Source organism: Rattus rattus, chromosome 4 (genome assembly GCF_011064425.1).
Source record: "Rattus rattus isolate New Zealand chromosome 4, Rrattus_CSIRO_v1, whole genome shotgun sequence".
Classification (NCBI taxonomy): domain Eukaryota; kingdom Metazoa; phylum Chordata; class Mammalia; order Rodentia; family Muridae; genus Rattus; species Rattus rattus.
The window spans coordinates 15002114-15025028 of NC_046157.1; the positions used below are offsets into that span (position 1 = coordinate 15002114).

Genomic DNA, 22915 nt, shown 5'->3' on the forward strand with positions numbered 1-22915 from the left:
ACTCCTGACACTTCTGACTAAGGAGATAGTCACACCAGCTGTCTTCACCACTTGGTTGCTGGAAAGTTAGCACCAACTGAGAGATCTCCAAGCACAATGGAGATTTGGGATCCTTGTAAATTTCCCTTAGTCTGCAACCTGAAATGGCACTGGAAAGTGTTTGGATAGGCTTTTCAGCCTCTTTGTTTCCTGGCAAAGCCCTCCCTAAGCACAGGGGTGTCCAACTTCACCCCTATCATGTCATCTACATCTCAACTCTCTGGACAGTATTTAGTAGCATCTGTCATGTGCCTGTGTTAAGATGACACAAGGCTGAACAAGACCCTATTCTGACATGGAGGTCTCATGATCAGTCAAGGAAAATGACGCACAGAGAATGCCTGCAGTGAGATGAGTGCTAAAAGAAAACATACGGACAGTGAATTCACCCCCGAAAGAAAGCATGAAAATAAATGGTTTGGCTTCCCCCATAAACCACAGACAGTCAGCACTGAGTAGCACTCCATAGATTATCTGCTCTGACCCATTCATCTGACATGTGGGAGACAGAGAGGGGAAGAGGCCACATAGTTTTAAGACCTTGATTGATGTATAATGAATTCTTTCTCTTTTCCTCGTTGGTGACATGTCTATGCCTCCCAAATCATTTTTGGAAGTAGACAGAATGGAAAGAATATACATATAAGAAGTCTACTTGCTTCCCAGCTAAAAAAAAAAATCTCTGAGACAAACCTAGTCACTGTGGGTTAAGAACAATGATTACTCCTCTCCAGACCCCCTTCCATTTGCCTTGTCTATTTCAAAGTTGTTCCTTGTTGCATTTGGAGGCAGGGAAGCTGTTTCCAAAAGCTTTATTTTTCACTTGGTCCAAAGGCTTGGGAGAGGCTACAAAGCTGTCTGGTACCTTTAGAGCTTCATTCAGCTGGAGGTCCTGAGGTATCAGATCGAAGGAGGGAGCCCCTTGGAAGGTGCAGAAGCCTAGTTGTGCTTGAGAGTGAGGAACTCAAAGAGATACTCACCCAGAGATGCCTTGGGTCATGCCAGTCTGTGCTGGTTATGGCCCTGCCAGCCTACGTGGTTGGTCAAGTTGTTGCCTATCTTCTCGGTGAGCTTCACCTTCTTATCCAGGAATTGGCTTTCCAAAAAGACACAGAGATTAGCGTCTGTGAGGACAGAATCCAGAACATGAAGATTCAAGAGGGCCTGGTTTAGGTTCTTCCCCAGGGCCAAGACAGCTTCCATGGCCTCCTGGGTTTTACTTCATTCATCTTGAGCTGGTCTCTGCACATCCTGGGAGAGTGCATGGCCCCCACAATCATTCTGTAGCTTGAGGAGACACTCGGTGCCCTTGCATTTCTCCTTGGCCAATTTGTGGAAGAAGAGGCCAGCGCCCTCCAAAGCCACATTGTCCTGATCAAAAGGGAAGCCCAGAGAGAGGTAGGTGTAGGAGGTCCGCAGGTGCAAGTTGACCAGGCGGTTCACGGCAGCTTCCACTTCGGTGGAATAATTCTGACGAATCTGAGAGGTCATGGCTGATCCAGAGTATGGGGCTAAGCTGCAAGATCCATGCTGGCTGGTCCTAGGAGCCGAAGATGGCAAGGAGATGATCCTGGAGGCTGTGACTGGAGAGACTTGTAAGGCAGATGAAAGTTAATGAAGTGGGAGTCACCGGGTCTGATCTATCCAAACACTAATGAAGCAAGACACAAGCCACAGAACCTCCGAGGCACTGCTCTAGCATATTTTTTAAAATTGCATTTCTGTGTTTGCATGTGTTTGTGGGGTGGGGCGCACATGTGAATCTCAACCCGCGTGGAGGTCAGAGGATAACTTGTACGAATCAGCTCTTTTCCTTTTCACGTGGGTCCCAAAGAGCAAGCAAGGGTAGTTAAGCCTGGTGATTTCACCACTGCACCATCCAAGCAACTCTCCCATGGTCTTTTTAACCACTGTTCCACTCTATGATGGTCCGTTAGACTAAGGTTGTTGCCTATTCTGGGTGCTTTCTATAGTTGCATATTATCTCCATTGTGAGGGCCAAGCTCTTTAGCAGGATAGAGTAAATAGGAAGATGGTCCAAATGGAGCTGAGCACACGGGTACAACATCCAGGAACAGAACCCACAAAACCAGGAAAAGGAGCTACCATGCCTGGGGCTATGAGAGTAACAACCAGGGGAGGGCTAGGACAGGATTGTAAATTCAGGAAGTCTAGCAGTTAACTCCTGTGTATGCTCAGTGGATTCCAAGATGATTTTCCTGGCGCCTGTCAGAGCACGACTAGACTAGCTTCTGTACAGCCAGCCTCCGCCAGTCACAGGGGCTGGAAGACACACAGCATGGGCACAGGAACGATGCAACTCCCTTCCATGTGCAGCAGCTACTAAACCTGTGGGTTTAGACCCACCCTGCTAGCAACTCAGGGGAGGAAGGAAGCAGCTGGAACCTCCGGTGGAGGAATAAAGGGGCTCCCAGAGGGACTGGCTAGAAGGTAAACTCGTTCAGCCCGAGGGTCATCAGGGCAGGGGCAGTGGACTTGATTCTCTTCCCCTGAGTGCAGGTGGAACTCCTGGGTGGTGTTTCATTTCAAAGCCATTGAAGTGGAATCTCACCAGTCAGTTTCTGTTGACTTTATACACACAATGAGATTCGAATGTTTACCTAGGCTAAAAGACAGGCAGGAAGGACTATTTGTGTGATGTTTCAAAGTCGAGGGATGGTGTTAGAGGGAGTACAGAGGAGGGGGACTGGGAGGGGGAAGGGGGAACTTGACCTGCCTGTCACAGCCCTGGGTCCCTTCAAACAGTAAAGGTTAAACAGAAATTCCCACAGAACCCTCCAGTCAGGATGAAAGGGCAATGGGCAGACAGCTGCAGGCAGCAGAGAATGTTTCAAGCCAACAATGATGGTGGCCCTCTGGATGGGAGGGTTCAACAGGAAGGTGAGGCCACGGCTGGAACTTTAGGGCCTTATAATGCATCTGGTCCGCAGGTTCTCCCTCCACAGCCTCGGCAGATCAGTAGATCCTCCATGGATTGACTATCTCCCATCCTCCAAGCTGCCTGTCTGTCCAGGTGGGGCCTGCTCTCCCATAGAGTGTTCCCTCACGACCCTTTCACTTCCGCCCGAGTGGCAGATTGTGTGAGCTTCTCCGAGTTCCTGTTCCTAACCCACATTCCAGGTCCTCTTTCACCTGTGCGTTGTTCCCAGAGTCAACAAATGTTGAAATGCATTGCAGCCAGTGTAAACTTGAGACAAAAACCCCACAATGGCGTGCCTTTAGAGCGGCGGAACTCAACCTGTGGGTCACAGCCCCTTTCACAGGGGTCACATATCAGAGATCCTGCATGTCCGATATTTACATTATGACTCATAACAGTAGCAACATTGCAGTTCTTGTAGCCTCGGAGTAATTTTACAGTTGGGGATCCCCCACGATATGAGGAACTGCATTAAAGAGCCTCAGCGTTAGGAAGGTTGAGAGGCATCACTTTGGCGAGCATGAGCCGGACTCTGGAGCCAGGCAGATCTCAACCTATCCCTCATCTCTATGACTAGTAAGGTGACGTAGCAACCTGACTCATCTCTGTACCTCGGCTTCTTCATCTGTAAACTAAGCAAGAAGGGACCTTTCTCAGTGAATTGGTGACAGAAGGACGTCTAATGTGGTTGAATGCTTTGTGCCTGTTCGGGGGCGGGGAGCTAGGGGTGGGGGTGGGGGGCTGGCTTAGTAGCAGCTTGAGCTCCTCTGCATTCCCAGAATTCACCTGTTCCCTGTGAGCCCTATGTCTTCCTGGAAGTCTTTAAAGCCAGTCAGCACCAGTGCTGATTTGATCCCAGTGCTGAACTCCATTTGGCTACAAGGATGCTAGGAGGCCAGCCTGGGACTCCTGCCTCCTGAGTGTACCTAGGGCTATAAGGAGGGTGTGGGGAGTTTAGAGAGGAAAGCCCCTGCTTCTGTGGATGGCCAAAAAAGAAAAAAGAAACACTGTGAGGAAGTGGGAACTGTCTGGAGTGCCACAGAAGGGCTTACCTAGCAGGCAAGCAGGAAGTAGGGACAGAAGCTACTCCGAGTTCAGGAAGTAGCAGTCATCAAAGGAATGCACCTGATAATCTACACTCATCGAAGGCTGGTGTCAGCGAGTCCAGAAGGCTGGCAGTTCAGTCGGTGCACGTCAGATGCTGCTGCAGGGTCTGTGGTAGAAACATCTCCACAGAGTAGGTTATGCAGCCCAGAGGAGTTCCTCTTACTCTCCAAATAAATGCCTTGTCCGTTTCCTTCCCCAGTGATTTGGCTGGCTGTTTGTCTGAAGCGTGTATTGTGGTTTCTGTTGGAAAGCGAGTTATCCTCAGAAAGTCCACCTGGAGCCGGGAGATAAAACACAAAACAGCCCAGGGCTACAAGTCCCCCCACCCCCCACTCCCCACCCCCCCACCTCCGGTGAATGCACAGGTCTAAGGAGCGGCCTCCAGCTGCTCTTCAAACTTCCCTAACAGATTTCAGCCACCCAGAGAGCACCAAGGTGAGGAGGCACCAACTCCTTACGTCCTGCTTCTCCGTTCCATCCATTACTCTCTGAGGACGACGGGAGGTAAGTACAAGACAGACTCTTTCATCAGAGTCCAGGGGGGAAGAGAAAGTGGTGGTCGTAACTTTGCTGGGAGACTGTTGGCCCAGAGTAGCCATTTGAGACCAAAAATTGCCATGTTTTATAAGCTACAGTATAGGCCGGAGGAGTGGATTGAAGACTTGGACCCAGAAACACACACACACACACACACACACACACACACACACACACACACACACACCATACATCTCATAGTAAATCAGACTTTGCTTCTACTCCTTGAGGTAGGAGCTGAAATATTTCTGACATTACAGAGGGAACTCAGTTCCTATTTGCTCACCTGGGGATCCACGACCAAGGCAGCTGTGCCACACCCACCGTTCAAGATCTGAGTGGATTCTTCCGCAGAGGCCAGCCCAAGGAACTGCTGAGGTCAGGACTGCTGATTGGCTGGTTTTTAAACTTCCCCCCTATGCACCCAGGTTCTGAGTGGGTCTCCAGTCCCAGAGGAACAGGCTGTCATGAGTGATGGGCCAGCAGGGAGTCTTGGATCCGTTTTTCTCATTGGCCAGCAGGTCATTCTTAGCGGGGTTGGTTACTCAGGTCAGTATACTCCGTAGAACTTGTCTAAGTTTGCTGGAAATAAAGAGAGGCAGGTAGTGTCACCGTGCGTGTGGATGGCTGGTTTCTCTTTTCTAGACCTCAGCTGAAGAAGATTAGAGACAGTTCAGGTAGGGACCAGCAAACCCCGAAGTCTGTAAGTGTTTCTGATCTCCCTCAGATAGATACTTGTGTTTGCCACTCGCTTGTTTTAGTTCGGGGACACTTCTGTCAGGGAAGGCATGGCTCTTTTCCTTCTTTAGTCCAGGAGTTGGGTTTGTCTCAGATGGCAGTTGAAGGCTGTCGTACAAAGCTACTTACCTCCCAAACTAGAGGCTTCCTTAGCTTTGACTCGTATCGTGGTGGCTATGACGTGTCCCCAAAGACCCATGTGGTAAAGGCTGATGCTAGTCCTGAGATGTTAGGAGTTGTGGAAGAAAAAGCACAAGACAGAAGAGACGTTCTAGATCGAAGCTGAACCACTGAAGTCAACTCAGGGAGAGGGTGACAGAGGCCCAATCCCATTTTAGGGTCTTAGTTTACTCAGAGGTCAGAGGTCCAAGAACTGTGGTGGGCAGACTGTACAGAAGTCACTAGATCCCAGTGGGATCTCCCCCAGTCAAGTATGTGCAGGATTTGTGAATTGTTTCTAAGCAACCGGATATGATATGCGTGGGGGGGGGCTGTCACTTCTAACTACATGTGATGCCCATCTTAACAGAAATCTCTGCTCACCGCTCTTTTCTGGCTTTGGCACGAAGAAGACCACGTGGCAAGAAGACTCAAGGGGCCTCCAGCTGACAACCCATCGGCAGCTGTCACTAGGCACGAGACCCCTCCCCAGTTGAACTTCGGATGAGACTCTAACTCTACCCAAAACTGGATTTAAGGCCTGCCAGGAGGTGCTGACGTGTGTTGTTTCAAGCCCTAAATGGGTGGTCATTTGTTATGCGGCAAAACATCTTTAATACAGCGGGAGTATCGAGTACCTAAGATGCCTGACATCCTGTAAGCGTGAGGAATAGCTGTGTGTGCTTCCAGCCCTACGCTGCTCACACAAATCTGAGCAAGTGTAGCTCCTGTTACAGGTCATTGTCTTTCCTAACTCCAGGCTACTCGTCCAATTTTAAATCCTTATTTTATTAGAGCTCATTTTCTGGTTTCTTGCTACTGATTCCAAACACCACAGTTACACACACACACACACAAAACAGTGAGTGGGGGGAGGGAGAGAGAGAGAGAGAGAGAGTATGAATTTCCTGCATTGTACCAAATTCAATCAGGGATCAACCTGAAGTAAAGTGCCTCCAGCAGGAAGGAGATTTCCTCTGAGGTATCCTAAGGACCTGAAGCAAGAGGCTTTGATATGATTTGAGTGGTGTGTGTGTGTGTGTGTGTGTGTGTGTGTGTACATGTGTACGTGTGTATGCATGTATGTGTGTGCATTACAACCAGTTTAATAGAAGATAAAGACACTGAGTTCCTTTTATTTGCAGATTTGCACCAAGGCAAACTCAAAGTCCTCAGTAAGATGCTAGCCCAGGGGCCACCTAGAATCCTGGTCAGAAGCTCTTTGAGGCACCAGGCATGTAATGCACAGATCTATAGGCAGACAAAACACTCAGACACATATTTTTTTCGATTTTAATCAGTTCTGTACATTTATTACTAAGAATTAAGGTCACAAGAATGCCTTTGTTACAAATTTCTGCAGACTAGGAAATCCAGTGATACACTCTAGTTATTACCTTCCAACCAAACCACCTCAAATTCCATTTACATCTTTTCAAGAGATCGAATTGCATCTCAGACTTGAGGTTTCTTTTTTTTTTTTTTTTTTTTTTTTGGAGCTGGGGACCGAACCCAGGGCCTTGCGCTCCCCTAGGCAAGCGCTCTACCACTGAGCTAAATCCCCAACCCCAGACTTGAGGTTTCTAAAGCTCACGGTAGGCTAGAGACTCACCTGCTCGTCTTTGGGCCTAATTAAACCCTGAGGGTCTAATGAAGTCACTCACGTGCATTCGAGCCGTGCATTCCGTGTAGATCACCGGGGGCCAGACTGGAAGAGATCCCAGAAAAAGGAGAGAATCAATCGCACCACAGAGTGCACGCAGGGATTATGCCAAACGACGCTGCACAGTATCGTCTTAGAGAAAAGCTTTCCCATCTGCCGCACAGCATTATCTGCAGTACAGACGGTGTCCCACGTAGGCCTAAGACTGTCCTGTGTTTCCCTAGCCTAGCACTCTCAGACAGATCCTACTCAGGATACAGGCAGAAAGTGCAGACGTGTCTAATGGGAAGCTACTTCCTTACCGCTGATTTCCATGAAGACTTCTTGGTTTTGTTTTGTTTTCACGCCACATAAATCTGTTTTTTTTTTTTTTTTTTTTTTTTTCTTTTTTTTTTTTTTTTTTTTTTTTTTTTTTTTTTTTTTTTTTGGGCTGGGGATTGAACCCAGGACCTTGCGCTTCCTAGGCAAGCGCTCTACCACTGAGCCAAATCCCCAACCTTTTGGTTCTTTTTTTTTTTTTCGGAGCTGGGGACCGAACCCAGGGCCTTGCGTTTCCTAGGCAAGCGCTCTACCGCTGAGCTAAATCCCCAGCCCCGCCATTCTGTATTAACAGCAATGACGCACCTTTCTCCAGGGAGCTCACTTTGAATCTCCCACACGGTTGAAGGAAGCCTCTTGGCACTGGAGTTGAAGGTCAGCTTTCTCAGGTCTTTCGCTACCATTTTAGGATGTGGGACTTCCGAGTCATGGGAGGAATCTTGTTCGATAGGATATCTGAGGAGATCCTGGGCTCGAGCTTCGTTAAACATCTCTGATGGCTTCACAGTGATGGGCAGAAGCCTCGAAAGTTGGCTCTAAACAAATTCCTTAGTCCTAGGAAAGACCGAAGTCAAAACTCCAACTAGCAAAGGAGATGCCCACCCATACACATAATTTTTTAAACCTAAAACATGTTGGTGATTTAAAAAAGAGACAACCAGGGGCTGGGGATTTAGCTCAGCGGTAGAGCGCTTACCTAGGAAGCGCAAGGCCCTGGGTTCGGTCCCAGCTCAAAAAAAAAAGAAAAAAAAAAAAAAAAAAAAGAGACAACCAGACTGGAGAGATGGCTCAACGGTTAAGAGCACTGACTGCTCTTCCAGAGGAGCCGAGTTCAATTCCCAGCAACCTCATGGTGGCTCACAACCATCTGTCATGGGATCTGATGCCCTCTTCTGGTGTGTCTGAAGACAGGGACAGTGTACTCATATGCATAAAATAAATAAATCTTTTTAAAATATATGCAAAATAAAAAATAAGAGACACTCATTATGAGGACTTGACGCGCCCTATCTCAATGGAGCAGAAAAACGATGTTAGCATATTTCATTTCCTCCCAACTGTGCTTTTCTGGAATTCTAACATGTTCTATGAATAAAACCAACACTGTGGACAGTCCAACTTCGGACAGGAAAGGAGTGGGACCAGAGGTTGACAGATGTCTGTAGGTGGCAGCTGGACTTCTGAGAACAAGAGAGCAGAGGAAGGATGAAGTCCTTGGCTTTCCTTGCCAGGGTCTTCCAGGCTGGGTAGGTGCTGGGCACTTCCTGTCTGAGAGCATCTGATCAGTGCTAGGTGGTCACTCACTCACTCAGGAGTAAGCAGGAGCAGAAACCTAGGCAGGCAAGAACATTCCAAAATCTGTGCAGGATGGGCAGATGCAGGAGTGCTTGCTGTGGCTTTGAAAGAGTTAATGAAGCGCCAGCGGCCCCCACATCATTTCCTAGCCCCTCCCAATCAGTTTTGGGTTCCACTCTGCAGGAGAAGGAGCAGCCTTCAGAAAGCAGGCAGATTTATAAAACCACAATACTTAAAGGCATGGGTGTGTGTGTGTGTGTGTGTGTGTGTGTGTGTGTGTCACTTATTGTGCCTAGGGACCAGCATTAACTTGGGGGTTTGGGGGTGGTATCTGACTTATACTTCCGGATCGCAGCACCCAATCCTTGAAGAAAATCAGCATAGGAACTCTTGTATTCTTGTAGCAGCAGAGCAGGAACCCAGGAGGAAAGCCTGTCTCTGTGTGTCTCTCTGTGTCTGTGTTCTCTCTCTCTCTCTCTCTCTCTCTCTCTCTCTCTCTCTCTCTCTCTCTCTCTCTCTCTCAGCTACCTTACACAGCCTATACCCACAGTGGGCTGCCTCCCCTCCCCACAGGCCGATCTGACTGGGTACTTCTTCAGCAAGATTTCCTCTTCTCCATGTGTCAAGTTGACAACCAAGAAGAGCCCAAACAAGGAGCGTGTCTGTGGATCCTGGAAACCCTCTGAATTGGCCCAAAGGGTTGATTTATATTTTGACTTATTGTGAACAGTGCCCTATGTAGCCCAGACTAGCCTCAAAGTCTATGTAGTGGAGGAAAACCTGGAACTCATGATCTTCTGTCCCCACCTCTTGAGTGACGGGTAGTATATGCACGCTCCACAACCCCTGCCTTCGCTTTTCATGACGTGTTAGTTTTAAAAGTCTATGTGGCTTCGGGGCTCCAATAGAAGGCCCCTTAAGTCCGGGATCCTGTCCCTGGCCTTGGCTGTGGTCTGCAGTCCCACAGTCCTTGTGCCTCCCGGGCTGCACATCCCGCAGCGAGGCCGCCTTCTGCAAGGATCACCCCCACCGGGAGCTGTACCTGGCCCTTTGTCACCAGCTGCCAAAGAATTCAGAAAATCAAATTTATTTCCCCCATTACAGCTTGAGCGCCCTTTTGTGCCGAGAGCTCTCTTTAACTTGAAATTCCAGCAGACATTGTGTTGGCCTTTATGGCGCGAAATAAAAGCCAGCCGTCTCCTGCCCCGGGCCGCCGCCCCTCAGCGCCGACTTCCCAGCCCCGTGGGAACTGCCCTGTGAGTCAATAAAGACGCTAACGAGCCGAGAGACCGCCAGCTCAAGGCTTTCCCGCCGCCTGCTAACCCGAGGAATTAAAAGGACACCTTGGGTTCAGGAGGGTGTGTCTCCGCTTGGCAGCAGAGTGAATGGAAAAGGAAGGACCCTCTGTTTCCTACCCCGTCCCCCAAGCCCGGGTGGCACTCAGCCCGACAGGCTTCCTCTCCTGCAGCAAAGGCAGGCTGATCTGAAAATGCCTAGGGCACGTATGCCATCACCTTCCACCATCACGAAAGGAATGCAAGGGTTACCTTGTAAAATCTCTTCATCCCCCAAACTTTTGGTTATGCAGGGACACCTTTTTTTTTTTTTCTTTAAAGGCAGTCTGGAGAAGTCCACATGCTCACAACGCATAGCGCCGTGAGAAACAAGCCAAGAGGATAAGGACAAATTCAGTCCAGGAAGATCTTCGAAATTCGTAGGGAAGAAAGGAGTCTGTTGTAAGATGCTAAGTTCCTATTATTGGAAACACACCACCTCCTGGATCTCTAGCGCTAGGGCATCAGGCCTTACCTGCATGTACCCCACACTAGCACACACAGAATTCAAAGTAAATTATCGTCGTCGTTACTATCTTTGCAAACTCGAACCCAGCAGTGATGGTAGAAACCTTTCACCCCAACGCTCTGGAGGCAGAGCCAGGAGGATCTCTGAGTTCTGAGTTTGAGGCTAGCCTGGTCTACAGATCCAGTTCCAGGACAGCTAGAGCTACACTGAAAAACAAAACAAAACAAACAAACAAAAAAAAACCCAAACAAACAAAACTACTAATATCAGCACTGAATGCCGTTATTTGTTTGTTTGTTTGTTTGTTTTGGATTTCTTTTTGAAAGTGTCTGGATGTCCCTCCATCCTGCAAACAGAGGGAGACAATATAAAGAAACTAATGCTGGATTATCCAACACGTAGCACTCTTCTAACATGTGTGTATGTTTACGTTTCTTCATAGACACACACACACAAAAGTGCCCAGCCTACTCCCACTTCTCCATAATTAGACAAAACAGTGCTATTCGATGTTTGGGGGCGATCCAGTGGCGGCTGAGAGGCCTAATCAGGTAAGAGGAGCGCTTGAACTAAACTCCCCAGCGGGAGCAGGGCCGAGCCTTGCTAGGTTCCAGGTGCTTTTCATCCAGCCTCGCGGGTAGCTCCCGCTCCCCGCTGCTAGAAATTTGTTTGCAAATTTTGTCCTCATTCAGACTCAGAGCTGAGGTCCAAGAGACACGGTGTTGATATGATAACTTGATTAAGCCAGGGGACAGATGACAAGAGCACCAAGTGTGCTCAAAGGAATCTGTTCTCCCCTTTAACCTCTCCTCGGGTGCCTACAAATTATATCTATTAATGTATCAGCCGATGGCACCGCACAAAAGCCGGGTCTGCTTAAATAGGTGTCAATCATTGGCAGGGGCCTATGTGGGGTTCTGCCACATTTCCGGTCCTCTTTTCCTCTGTGAACAAAAGTTTAACCTGGTGGTTCAGACAATTGGTCCTAGCTGGCCTCCTCCTGCTAAAGTCACTCTGGAGGGAAGTGAAGCTCTCCAACCGCAGGGGTCAGAGAATCCTTTAAGTAACGCTGGGTGTGCAGCTGGAGCCCATCCCAGCTAGGGAATGGGCAAGATTCGGAAACAACATGGCCGCAGCACTTGGGGATTCTAGAAAAAGCAAGAGCCAAAAAGAGCGGAGCTGAAGTACCAAGGCAAGAAAGAAGAGCATTTTCTCCGTACCCCAGGAGGATCTTGGGAGAGGCAGGTTAGTGTACCAAGATCTGGGAAAGCGCCTGGGTAAAAAGAAATGGGCCGTGTGTGCGGACGGACAGACGGACAGTCCCACAGATCTGAGAAACGCGACACCCCGGCTGAGGAGTTTGTGACCTCACTTCCTGAGCTCTAGGCCTGATGATACCCAGCCTGGAAAATACAAATGAGCCCAGGCCAGGACGACTTTTTCGTTCTAATATTGGGGATCGTAGAGACAAAACAGCGTGCCTACTGCGCTCAGTTTGGCAAATAAACATCTCAAGGCACCAACCAGTCAAGACAGAGAACAAAACACACATTCTCAAAAAAAAAAAAAAAAAAAAAAAAAGTCCCCTTTGCCCACTCCAAGCACTCCACCCCACCCTGATCCAGCAATCGATGTTCTGATTTCTACCACTTCAGATGAATTCACCTGTTTGGGAAACTGCATTTAAATACACCACACGATGACTTCTCTTGGGTCTGACTCGCTTTCCTTTTGAGATTCACCCACAAAGTTCTCTCCTTTTTTCTGGCTGAGTAGCATTCCCTAGGAAGGCTCTAACCGCACCTCTTCGCCCCTTCTGCCCATGGGTAGGTACACGAACCCTTTCACACATGAATGCAACCACTGTGGAGTGTTAGAGATTTCTTTTTTCATGTTGGGGTCACTTAATAAATGCCATTTAAAATACTAAGCGAAGCAAGGAAACACAAGGGTATCTGTTGCAAAGCGTGGTCAGGAGAGAGTGGAGTTTCTGAGACTTGGTAGTTTGCAGCTGTGGTTCCACCTTGCTTAGAAGTCACACCTTTACTCCTCTGGCGCTGACCTTGCGTGGCCTGGGGTTGTCACGAGCAAAGCATCTATCCCAGCAGAATGGTCTGAGTATCGACCCAGATAACTCAGAATATCTGCACTGCCACTTACAGATCACCCACTGTGCCCCTGTTGGTTTGAAATGCTGACTAAGAGCTGTGGAGAGAGATGCACTCCATGAGTCCTCTGTCCCCTGGGTGCTTGTGAACTGTGGTGATTCCATAAGGTCTCTGTCTTATTCCATGTGACAGAAAACAACATATTTCAGGCTGGGCCTTGCCCAGAGTGACTTCACGATATAGCACCTGGCTTTGCCTGAGTGCAAATCTGAGGGAGGATTCTGCCCCTCTTTTGCAGGAGATGTCCATCTTAAACCACAGCTGTCCAGCATAAACTATGAGAGCCAGACCAAAAAGTAGCTTGTTTATACAGAAAAAGCATGGACATACAGGTGTGTCAAACCACACCAAGAAAGCTAGGTTAGGAGCTTATCGATCACGCGAGACCAGCCGTTCTCAACCAGTGGGTCAAGACTCCTTGGGGGCAGGGAGAGGGGTTGAAAGGCCTTTTCACAGCGGTCACTTAAGACCATCCTGCATATCAAATATTTACATTATGATTCATAAAGTAGCAAAACTACAGTTAGGAAGTTTCAATGAAAATAATGTTATGGTTGGGGCGGGGGGGTCACCATAACATGAGGAACCATCAAACGGCCATGGCAAAGGAAAGTTGAGAACCACAATGCCAGACCAATGAGTAACGCAGCTCCTCACAGAGTAACCTATCAGATCTTATCGCCCTTACTCCTGGCTGCCCCTGTGCGACACAACTGAGTTGCCTTGGTCCAGACCAGGCTGCATGGTGCCTCCCCTTGCAGATTCTGTGCACATCCCCAACAGCTGTGTGACAACATGTCCTTAACCTGACGTCTGATCACCCACAGTGGTTCTCTATGTGTCTACATTAGCCCTCTGCTCTGGCCTTTGCTACCAGCCTCTGTGAACCCCATAGCCTCTTTTTCTTAGCCCTTCTCAAACCTTTATGCCACAGTGCGAAGTGTGATGTGAGATCTATTTTATGAGTACACTGGTGCTGTCTTCAGACACACCAGAAGAGGGTGTCGGGTCCCGTTACAGATGGTTGTGAGCCACCATGTGGTTGCTGGGAATTGAACTCAGGACCTCTGGAAGAGCAGTCAGTGCTCTTAACCGCTGAGCCATCTCTCAAGCCCGTGATGTGAGATCTAATGGTTAAGGTTCATAGTTAACTCTTGCCTCTTGCTCTTCCCCTCTTCTCCTTTGTCCCTTCTCTCCCCATTCCCCTCCCCATTTCCCTCCACATGCTCATGGCCGGCTTCTACTCCTCTCCTCGTCTACTCTTCCCTCATTAAACCTTTTCACATGGGGAAAAAAAAAAAAAAAAAGACTCATAGTCAAGATTTGGATGAAAGGGGGCTGGAGAGAGCTCAGCAGCTGAGAGTACTGAGTTCAATTCCCAGCAGCCACATAGTGGCTCACAACCATCTGTAATGGAATCCAACACTCTTTTCTGGTGTGTCTGAAGACAGCGATAGTGTACTGATATAAATAGAATAAATAAATCTTTAAAAATTGGGATAAAAGAAGCTTCAGTTCCCAGCAGCTACCCTACCAAGAAATATCAGGACTACTCAACGAATTACAATCAAGGAGCTTGATGTGGTGTGAGAATCCGAGTTTATTCAATAGTTAGAACACTGTGGAGAGACGTCAGCAGGCTCATCTGTGTTTCAGACACAGTGTGGTCACAACAGAAGTCTGGAAGCAGTGACAAGTTTGTCTGAAACTGTCTTCAACGAACACTAAAGAGGCCCCTGCTGGGCTTGCACAATGAGGAGAGAGCTCCCAGCCTGGGAGAATGAGTTCATTTAGAGGAGAGAGCTGGGGTGGAGGGCAGGTTGGATGAGGTCTTGGTACGTGCCTTTGACAGCTCAGATCTACTGTGCCATAAGAACGCTTCTATGTCAGCTCATAGGTGGCCCCAAGGAAGACATTGGCGCTGAAACTTTGAAGGTGACATGGATCAAAACACAGGAGGCTGGTGTGGCGAGGCCCTTGAGAAGGCCTGAACTGAGAGAAGATGCATTCCCGATTCACCGTTAGAACTCTGTGCTGGCCAGCGTGTGTTATGAAGGGTTTGCTGCTGCTGTTGTTTGTTCCTTTGTTTTCAGGCTATTGAGATGGCTCACAGTAAAGGTCTGTCGGTAAGCCTGACAGCTTGAGTTCAACCACTGGATCCACGTACATAGATGGATGGATAGATAGAGACAGACAGACAGACAGACATAATACATACATACATATATAGGGAGAAGAAGACAGATAGATGATGGATCGATGATAGATAAATGGATGATAGATAGATAGATAGATAGATAGATAGATAGTAGATACATACATACATACATACATACGGAGAAGTAGATGATGGATAGATGATAGATAAATAGATGGATGATAGATGGATAGATAGATAGAGACAGACAGACAGTCAGACAGAGAGACATAATACATGCATATATATATATATATATATATATGGAGAAGTAGAGAGGTAGGTGATGGATAGATGGTAGATAAACAGATGATGATAGATACATGCAAAAGCAAATGAAGCTCATTTTATACACTAGGGACCTCATCGTGGTGAGAGTGTCAAGGGATGGGATTTTAACACTCCTGACATACTCAGTGGGTCACTCGGATTTGCTGTGAGCTGCTACACATTGTTTTTTGTTTTTTGTTTTTTGTTTTTTCCGGAGCTGAGGACCGAACCCAGGGCCTTGTGCTTGCTAGGCAAGCGCTCTACCACTGAGCCAAATCCCCAACCCTGCTGCTACACATTTGAGGAGACATATTTTAATCAACTGTCTGACTGAGGAGTGGCGTGCCATGCCAGGGCCCTATGTGATGCCTCATGGGTCTTCGAGCATATTGTTTCTTTGTCCGTCAGGCTTTTGGTTTATTTCCTTGACATTTTCCTACACACGGAATTGACAACTGCATGATCAGAAGACTATAAACAACTAGTTCAGGGGTTGGGGGTTTAGCTCAGTGGTAGAGCGCTTGCCTAGCACGCGCAAGGCCCTGGGTTCGGTCCCCAGCTCCGGGGGGAAAAAAAACAACTAGTTCAGATTGTTCTTCTTTTCCCTTCCTTTTGGCAAATAACTCCAGCCCTCACCAACACCACTGTCTGTTCTAGTACAGTAGGGGAGGAGGGTTGTAACTGCTCTGCGTTTCCATTCTATCTTCTAAACATTATTAATAAAGAGAAAAGTGAGTTCAGTGTATGCAAATCTGTGCTTTCGACATTAATTCACAAAGCAGAGGGAACAGAGATAACAAAGCTCGTGTCTCCTGCTCTGTAGTATTTTAGTAGTGATAAAAATTATGTCACACGCACAAGGCTTTAATTTTTCAAAACAACTTTTTATCTATCCCTTTAAGGGACTTAAACACCAAGCAATCATCAACTGAGGAAACAGAGGTCTGTGAACCAGGGACTTGCCTGTGGCTGGGTTGCCAAGTCCATCCTGACCTCTGCACGTCACCCTTAGCCCACATAGTAACGCAGGCCTGAGTGACGCCCAGCACAGACCCTAAGCAGAATACAAACAATGGCCTAGCCCAAATAACACGCTTATTTTTGAGTTGACTGAGTGATTTATGAATATGATGTGATGTGTGTGTACATATGCATAGGTGTGTGTTTGTGTGTGTGCACATGTGTGTGTATACACGTGTGTGTGCATGTGTGTGTTTGTGTGTGTGTTTGTGTGTATGTGTGTTTGTATGTGTGTGCATGTGTGTATGTGTACATGTGTGTGTGTGTGTATGTGTGTGTGTGTTTGTGTGTGTATGTGTGTGTATGTTTGTGTGTGTGTGTTTGTGTTGTGTGTGTGTGTGTGGTATGTGTGTGTGTCTGTGTGTGTATGTGTGTGTGTGTGTGTGTGTGTGTGTATGTGTGTGTGTGTGACGTGAACTCAGGTCCTCATGATAACACATCAATCGTTTTTAACCACTGAGCAATTTCTCCAGCCCTGAAATCTATGATGATAGGAGATTTTAAAACCTTGTCATATTTATGTTTACAGGCCTTCTCCCAGAAGTAGAGTTGACTATTAAGTATGCAAGTATCGTAAGAGGGAAAAGACAGGAAAACCATGGGTCAGAGGTGTAGAGAAAAAGGAACCCAGGGTTTATGATGGTTAGTTTTAATCGTCAACTTGACACAGTCTAGACTCTCCCGAGACATTCTCTAAGAATGTGTGAGAGGTACTAGTTGGTGGTGGCACATGTCTTTAATCTCAGCTCTTAAGAGGCAGAGACAGATGGATCTCTGTGAGTTCAAGGCCAGCCTGGTCTGCAAAGTCCAGGACAGCCAGAGCTGGTGGGGAAGGGTGCAGGGGGAAATGTTTGAGAGGATGGTCTTAATTCTGTTAACTGATTGTGTGAGCACCCACTGGGTGGGAACAGGACCAAGGATGGTGGGGGGCGGGGAGGCGAGAGGAGTCCCATCATAAAACCCGGAATCGGACTCCGGAGACCAGCATAGGGATGCAGACCCGAGCTTATTGTGCAGCGCATAAGCTTATGCACAGTGTTGGAGCCGATCCCAAGCCCCTAGATCCTAGGCCAATCGTATCTCGCCACACCATCTCCGTGCCCCAGTGAAAGCCCGGTCTGATGAGGTAACTCAGAGGGTGTGGGTGAGGGAGTGGTGGGTGTCACTGATTAGGACCTCCGTGAAGATGGGGGAAGCAGCCAGTTCTGTCCTTGGTTCCTTTTCACCGTCTCCCGGTGTTCCGGGAGCCATCTTGAATATGTCGTGTACAGCGATCGGGACTCTTTGAGGAGTCACGGGAGCCCATGGTGCTTCGCTTTCCATCCCACTTTTTCCTTCACAAGGTTGACCTTCACATGCCTCACACCCACACACTTCGGGGGGTACCATCCCTTGGACTTAGGGACCGGGCACTGGCATGCATGCATCCACGGCTCTCTTAGGACTGGGGCTCTCTTCTGGCCGCAGTCATTCTGCAGCAGCCGCTTCAAGCTCCCGATGCCTTGGTTTCCCCTCCATAATGAGCTGTAACCTGCACCGTGAGCCAGAAGTAGGGCTTTCTCCCTCGAGTTGCTTTGGTCAGAGTATTTTACCACAACAGAAGAGCAACTAAGACAGAGGAAACGTTGCATTAAGAAAGCATTTTCTTCTTCTTCTTCTTCTTTTTTTTTTTTAATTTCTTTTTTCCCTCTTTGCTGTGGTCTCAATGTGCCATGTTAGTTCACCAATTTTACTACAGATATGAGAGCATTTCCCTCCCAACTAGAATTTTCTTTTTGCAGTCCACTCATGCATAGCTTTCATTTGCTCTCCACCAGACAGAAGCGCTATGTTGAGCCAGCCGTGTCTCTTGGTCACATGCTCTAGCCTCCTAAGAATGAGGCTTACGGTAAGGGGCAGCCCTAGCCTCGCCTAGGTAGCTTCCTCCTCTGTAGTGTTCTTGATGTAAATAGTTGGTGCATGAATAAGAAAGGACATCGTGGGGTCCTTTGGTCGTTGGTGTTTCTTAAGACTCTACCATCAGCTGGTCTGGACTCTCCTGTCTAGTTTGAATAGAAAGCATGGCCTCTTGAGCCCATCAGTGCCCCATTTACTGAAATGAGGCCATAAAACACTTGTGTACCTCTGGCCCCTGGAATTCTGTAGCCCTGGCGCAGGAAGGAAGGATGCCTTCCAAGAATGAGGAAGTAAATAACGGGGTAGTCATTCTGACATCGTCTGTCACACTGTCTTCCTAGACTCCATTCACAAAATCGAGACAAATTCAACAAGAATATTAAGATTGTACTATCAGAGCACTGAGATAAACCCGCTCCTCTCCTGAGCATGGAGCCTAGCAGGAGGACCTCATGATGGTCACAAGTCATTTAACTCTGACACTTACAGATCTGAGAACTGTCAGGGTCTAGACGTGGTGTCTTGGGTAAGCTCAAGATGGAGCCCTTCCTTACCACACCCTGGATCCCGCAAGGCCCTACACGGAAGGTGGAACCTCCCTACCTTCTCTGTTGGAGACCTGGTAGCTAAGTGGCACTGGGTGTAACGGGGAAGGATGGGCAGGAATCAGCACTGTACAGCCGGGAGTACTGAGGAAGGCGAGTCTTATCAAGGAAATGCTAAGATGACGGGAACCGAAAGAGGAAATCCAGAGTGCACCCCTAGCCTCGTGGTGTTCTTCTTTGCAAAATAATCAGTTAAGGAAACGTATCACGGAAGGATCTCTTCTGACACATGCACACGCTCTAGAGGACAGGCCATTTATGGTGCCGTGGGAAGGGACAAGACCCAGATCCTCTCCTTTCTTGATATAGGGCTCTCAGCAGATCTCCAAGCTTCTGGGAGCCTCTTATCTATAAAATAGAGTCAGGATTCCTCATTGGGAAGGTGGAGTCCTTGTGAGAATAAAAGTGAATAGTCTATCAGCATGGTCCAACTGTAAGACACACACACACACACACACACACACACACACACACGATCGAATTGGTGTCCTGGGTACAGACAGTCTTTCTCACCCACAGACACCACCATCAGGAAATTTCAGTCCGGGGGCAGAGTGATTTACAAAGCCTGCTCAGAAGTGGAGTCAATTAAGGTCAGCTTTCTATGTTGCTAAACAACAGGGGATTCCGGGTTCAGCGACATTGAAAGGCAGGCCCAACATACCCCTTGAAACCAGGCCTTTGAGAGGGTTCAAAGGACCGGGAAACAAAAGCTCCGTCTTTGTGATGTTTTCACTCTTCCCCCATTGTCCCCTTCCCCCTCTGAGGGCCTTCCTGTAAAGAAAGGGGCTGCTAATGTGCCGAGTGGGAGTTGAAGATTGTCTAGGGCCAACAATGTTGGCACATTCTGCCGGGGCCTCATTACAGAACCATCTGAAATGCTTGAGAAGTATTTCCCATTCATTAGCATAAATAGCAGAAAAACTCTTTCCCAAACAAAGCAGGTTCCATCTGCCCCCAGTATGTTCTCACCTTGACTTCAAATGGCCAGTCCCTCCCCCAGGACAATACCCGGGGCTCCGGCCTCCGAGGCCCCAAGCACCCCACTTCAGAACTGCATTCAGTGCAGTATCAACACGGTAACCTGCATGTTTATTCATTGGCCAGCCCCCGCCTTTTAATGGAGTCCCTTTCCCATTGTGGCCACTTGATTCTTTCACAGACCTGAAAGGGACAGGGAGGGAGAGGCTTGCTCTCCAAGCCATGGGGATCCTTAGCAACCCACACCTTGGGAGTTGAGTTGACCAGGCTAATTAGGTTTGTTCTGCCTTTTTGGCCCAAGCATATTTTGTCAGGTATTGGGCCTATGAGATTAAAGAGTCATTAATCACCCGGGGCCTGACGCTGACAAGATGGCAGGTTACAACCATTTCCCTGGTGTTAGCTGGAACCCAGGCCAGCTCTGTTTTGCATTCCACTGCAGAAGACGGCACTGTGGCTCAGAAGCCAGCAGCCTGAACTCCGGACTCCGAGGAAGCTGGTTCCAGGAGTGCTGGCTGGTTCACAGCAGCAGGTGGGGAGAGGGGTTATTCTGGAAGGGTATTTTACAGGACGATATTGTGTGGAGTAACAGAGGTGGTAGGGTAAGGGGCCAGAGACAGTTCACTAAAGAAAGTGCTCAGGCTGAGCGGAAAAGAAACTTGCCCAAGAACACACAGCAAAGCCACTGTGGGAGTCGAGATTAGAACTCCTGGTGACCTCTCTGCTATTGCATTGAACCCAAAGCTAAACTTCTTTTCCTTGAGTATTGGGAAATTGAGCCTAGAGCCTTTGCATGGTAAGCAAGAGTTCTAACGCTGAGTCACGCCCCAAGCCTCCAATGTTGATTTTCTTTTTCTTTTTTTTTTTTTTTTTTAATAAATATCAATTGACTAAAAAAAAAGTTGATTTTTTTGGTACAACAAACACCAAAATGCTACACAGTGGCTATTGGGCAGGTTAAGAAATAACAAATACCTTTGTATGAGTTTTGCAAAAGAGACAACTGAAAAGGGAAAAAAAAAAAAAAAAGAAAGCCAAAAGAAAAAAAAACAAAAACAAAAAAAAAAAAAAAGAAAGAAACCAAAAACCAAACTACTGTCCCCATATATAACTAATTTGTGCTGTGCACCAACAAGAACCTGCTTTAATTTCCATGCCAATTTACAACCCCCAGACTGTACCAGGCAAGGTTAGTGGCTATTGAAAATACCACCAGGACAGGGCTAGCTAAAGACACATTCGGTAGTGTGTTAACTATACAAAAAAAGACACTGTACAGTTTAAAAACAAATCTTACACAGCCTTACATTTCAATTTTTTTCTTTAAAAGGAGTGAGTTGTGTACAGGGGGGTTAAATGCTTTATAGACAAGAAAAAAAACTGCGCTAGAACCAACTTATTCATCATCATCATCTTCTTCTTCATCTTCGTCTTCCTCTTCTTCCTCCTCTTCCTCATCCTCTTCATCCTCCTCGTCATCTTCCTCTTCCTTCTTTTTCTTGCTCTTCTCAGCCTTGACCACCCCCTTTTTTGCTGCATCAGGTTTTCCTTTAGCTCTGTAGGCAGCAATATCCTTCTCATACTTCTCCTTCAGCTTGGCGGCCTTCTTTTCATAGGGCTGCTTGTCATCCGCAGCAGTGTTGTTCCACATCTCTCCTAGTTTCTTCGCAACATCACCAATGGATAAGCCAGGATGCTCACCTTTGATTTTTGGGCGGTACTCAGAACAGAACAAGAAGAAGGCCGAAGGAGGCCTCTTGGGAGCATTGGGATCCTTGAACTTCCTTTTGGTCTCCCCTTTGGGGGGCGTAGGTTTTCATTTCTTTTTCATAACTAGCCTTGTCAGCCTTTGCCATATCTTCAAATTTCCCCTTTTCTTTAGCAGACATAGTCTTCCACCTCTCTGAGCACTTCTTGGAGAACTCTGAGAAGTTGACAGAAGCATCCGGGTGCTTCTTCTTGTGCTCCTCCCGGCAGGTTTGCACAAAGAATGCATATGAGGACATTTTGCCTCTCGGCTTCTTAGGATCTCCTTTGTCCATGTTTAGTTGATTTTCCTCCGCGAGGCACAGAGTCGCCCAGTGCCCGTCTGGCTCTCGCTTGCCCCGGCGCTGTCTCTATGGAGCTCAATGTACTGCCCAATGTTGATTTTCTATGGTTGTTTTGAACAAAATTCATGCAGCTGCATTTAGTGATGCAGGGTACCGGGCCATCCCAGGACCAGAGCAAAGTCCTTCCGGTTAGTAAGTTCTACAAAAGACGGGCATGGTGCTGGGGATTTCGCACACAGGATTTGGTCTAAATGCCGTTTTAAAAGGATGACATGTGAAGGTACTCAGCACAACTGAGCTCTCACGCCGTATGACGGTCTCTCTTAGTCGGTGCTGTCATTCCCATCTCTTTCACAGAGACAAACCAAGTCCCAGAAAGGAAATGTGGTCATTCAGGGTCTCTCTTCCCTTTCCATGGAGGAGTGTTCTCTCAAAGTTCACTACGATTTATGCAAAGCTCTCCTTTGCCTTTTAGGTGTTCTGCTGTTTTCTTGTCTCCCTCTCTTTGTTTGTTCATGACTGTGGCGTTTATGGAGTACCTATGATATCAAGTTCTGGGAGAGGTGAGGTTTTAAAGAGCCTCACCTCCCACTCCAGTTCTTCTGAAGTTGCTGGGAGCGAGTTTCTTGCCAATGAGAGGATAACCAAGAAAGAGGAGGTCACAAGATGGAGTTGCTGCAAAGACCATGGAGGACTGGAGTGCAGCTTCACGCTGAGCTCAGATGGTCCAGGGTGGGGACCAGCTCAGGCTTCTGCCCAGAGGCGACGTGCATAGAAGAGTTGATCATCTAAACCACCCAGGAAGGACTTTAGAACTCTGGAAGAGTTTAGACTTTTAATTATTGCTTAATGCAAAGGAAATGAAACATTAAAAAACAATCAGGGCTACTAACTTAAGGAAAGGAAAAGTAACCGCGGTTTGGAACAAGGGCCCACTATAAACATAATTTATGTTTTCACAATGTAAACAGGAGTGCTGGGTAAACTACTTTAGCATGTAACGAGGCTGGGAGAGTGCGGGGTGAAAGGTGGAACCAAGGCACGGGATGAAACTGAACATACCCGTTACGGAGGACATTTAAGAATTAATTCTTAAGACAGCAGGACATTGTAGCCTTCCAAGTTG

At 47.7% G+C, this 22915-nt stretch overlaps 2 pseudogenes; both read right to left on the bottom strand.

Moving 5' to 3' along the window:
- Nucleotides 1-978: 978 nt before the first annotated feature.
- Nucleotides 979-1548, bottom strand: LOC116897846 (annotated as a pseudogene).
- A 19384-nt stretch (nt 1549-20932) lies between these two features.
- Nucleotides 20933-21795, bottom strand: LOC116897847 (annotated as a pseudogene).
- Nucleotides 21796-22915: the final 1120 nt, after the last annotated feature.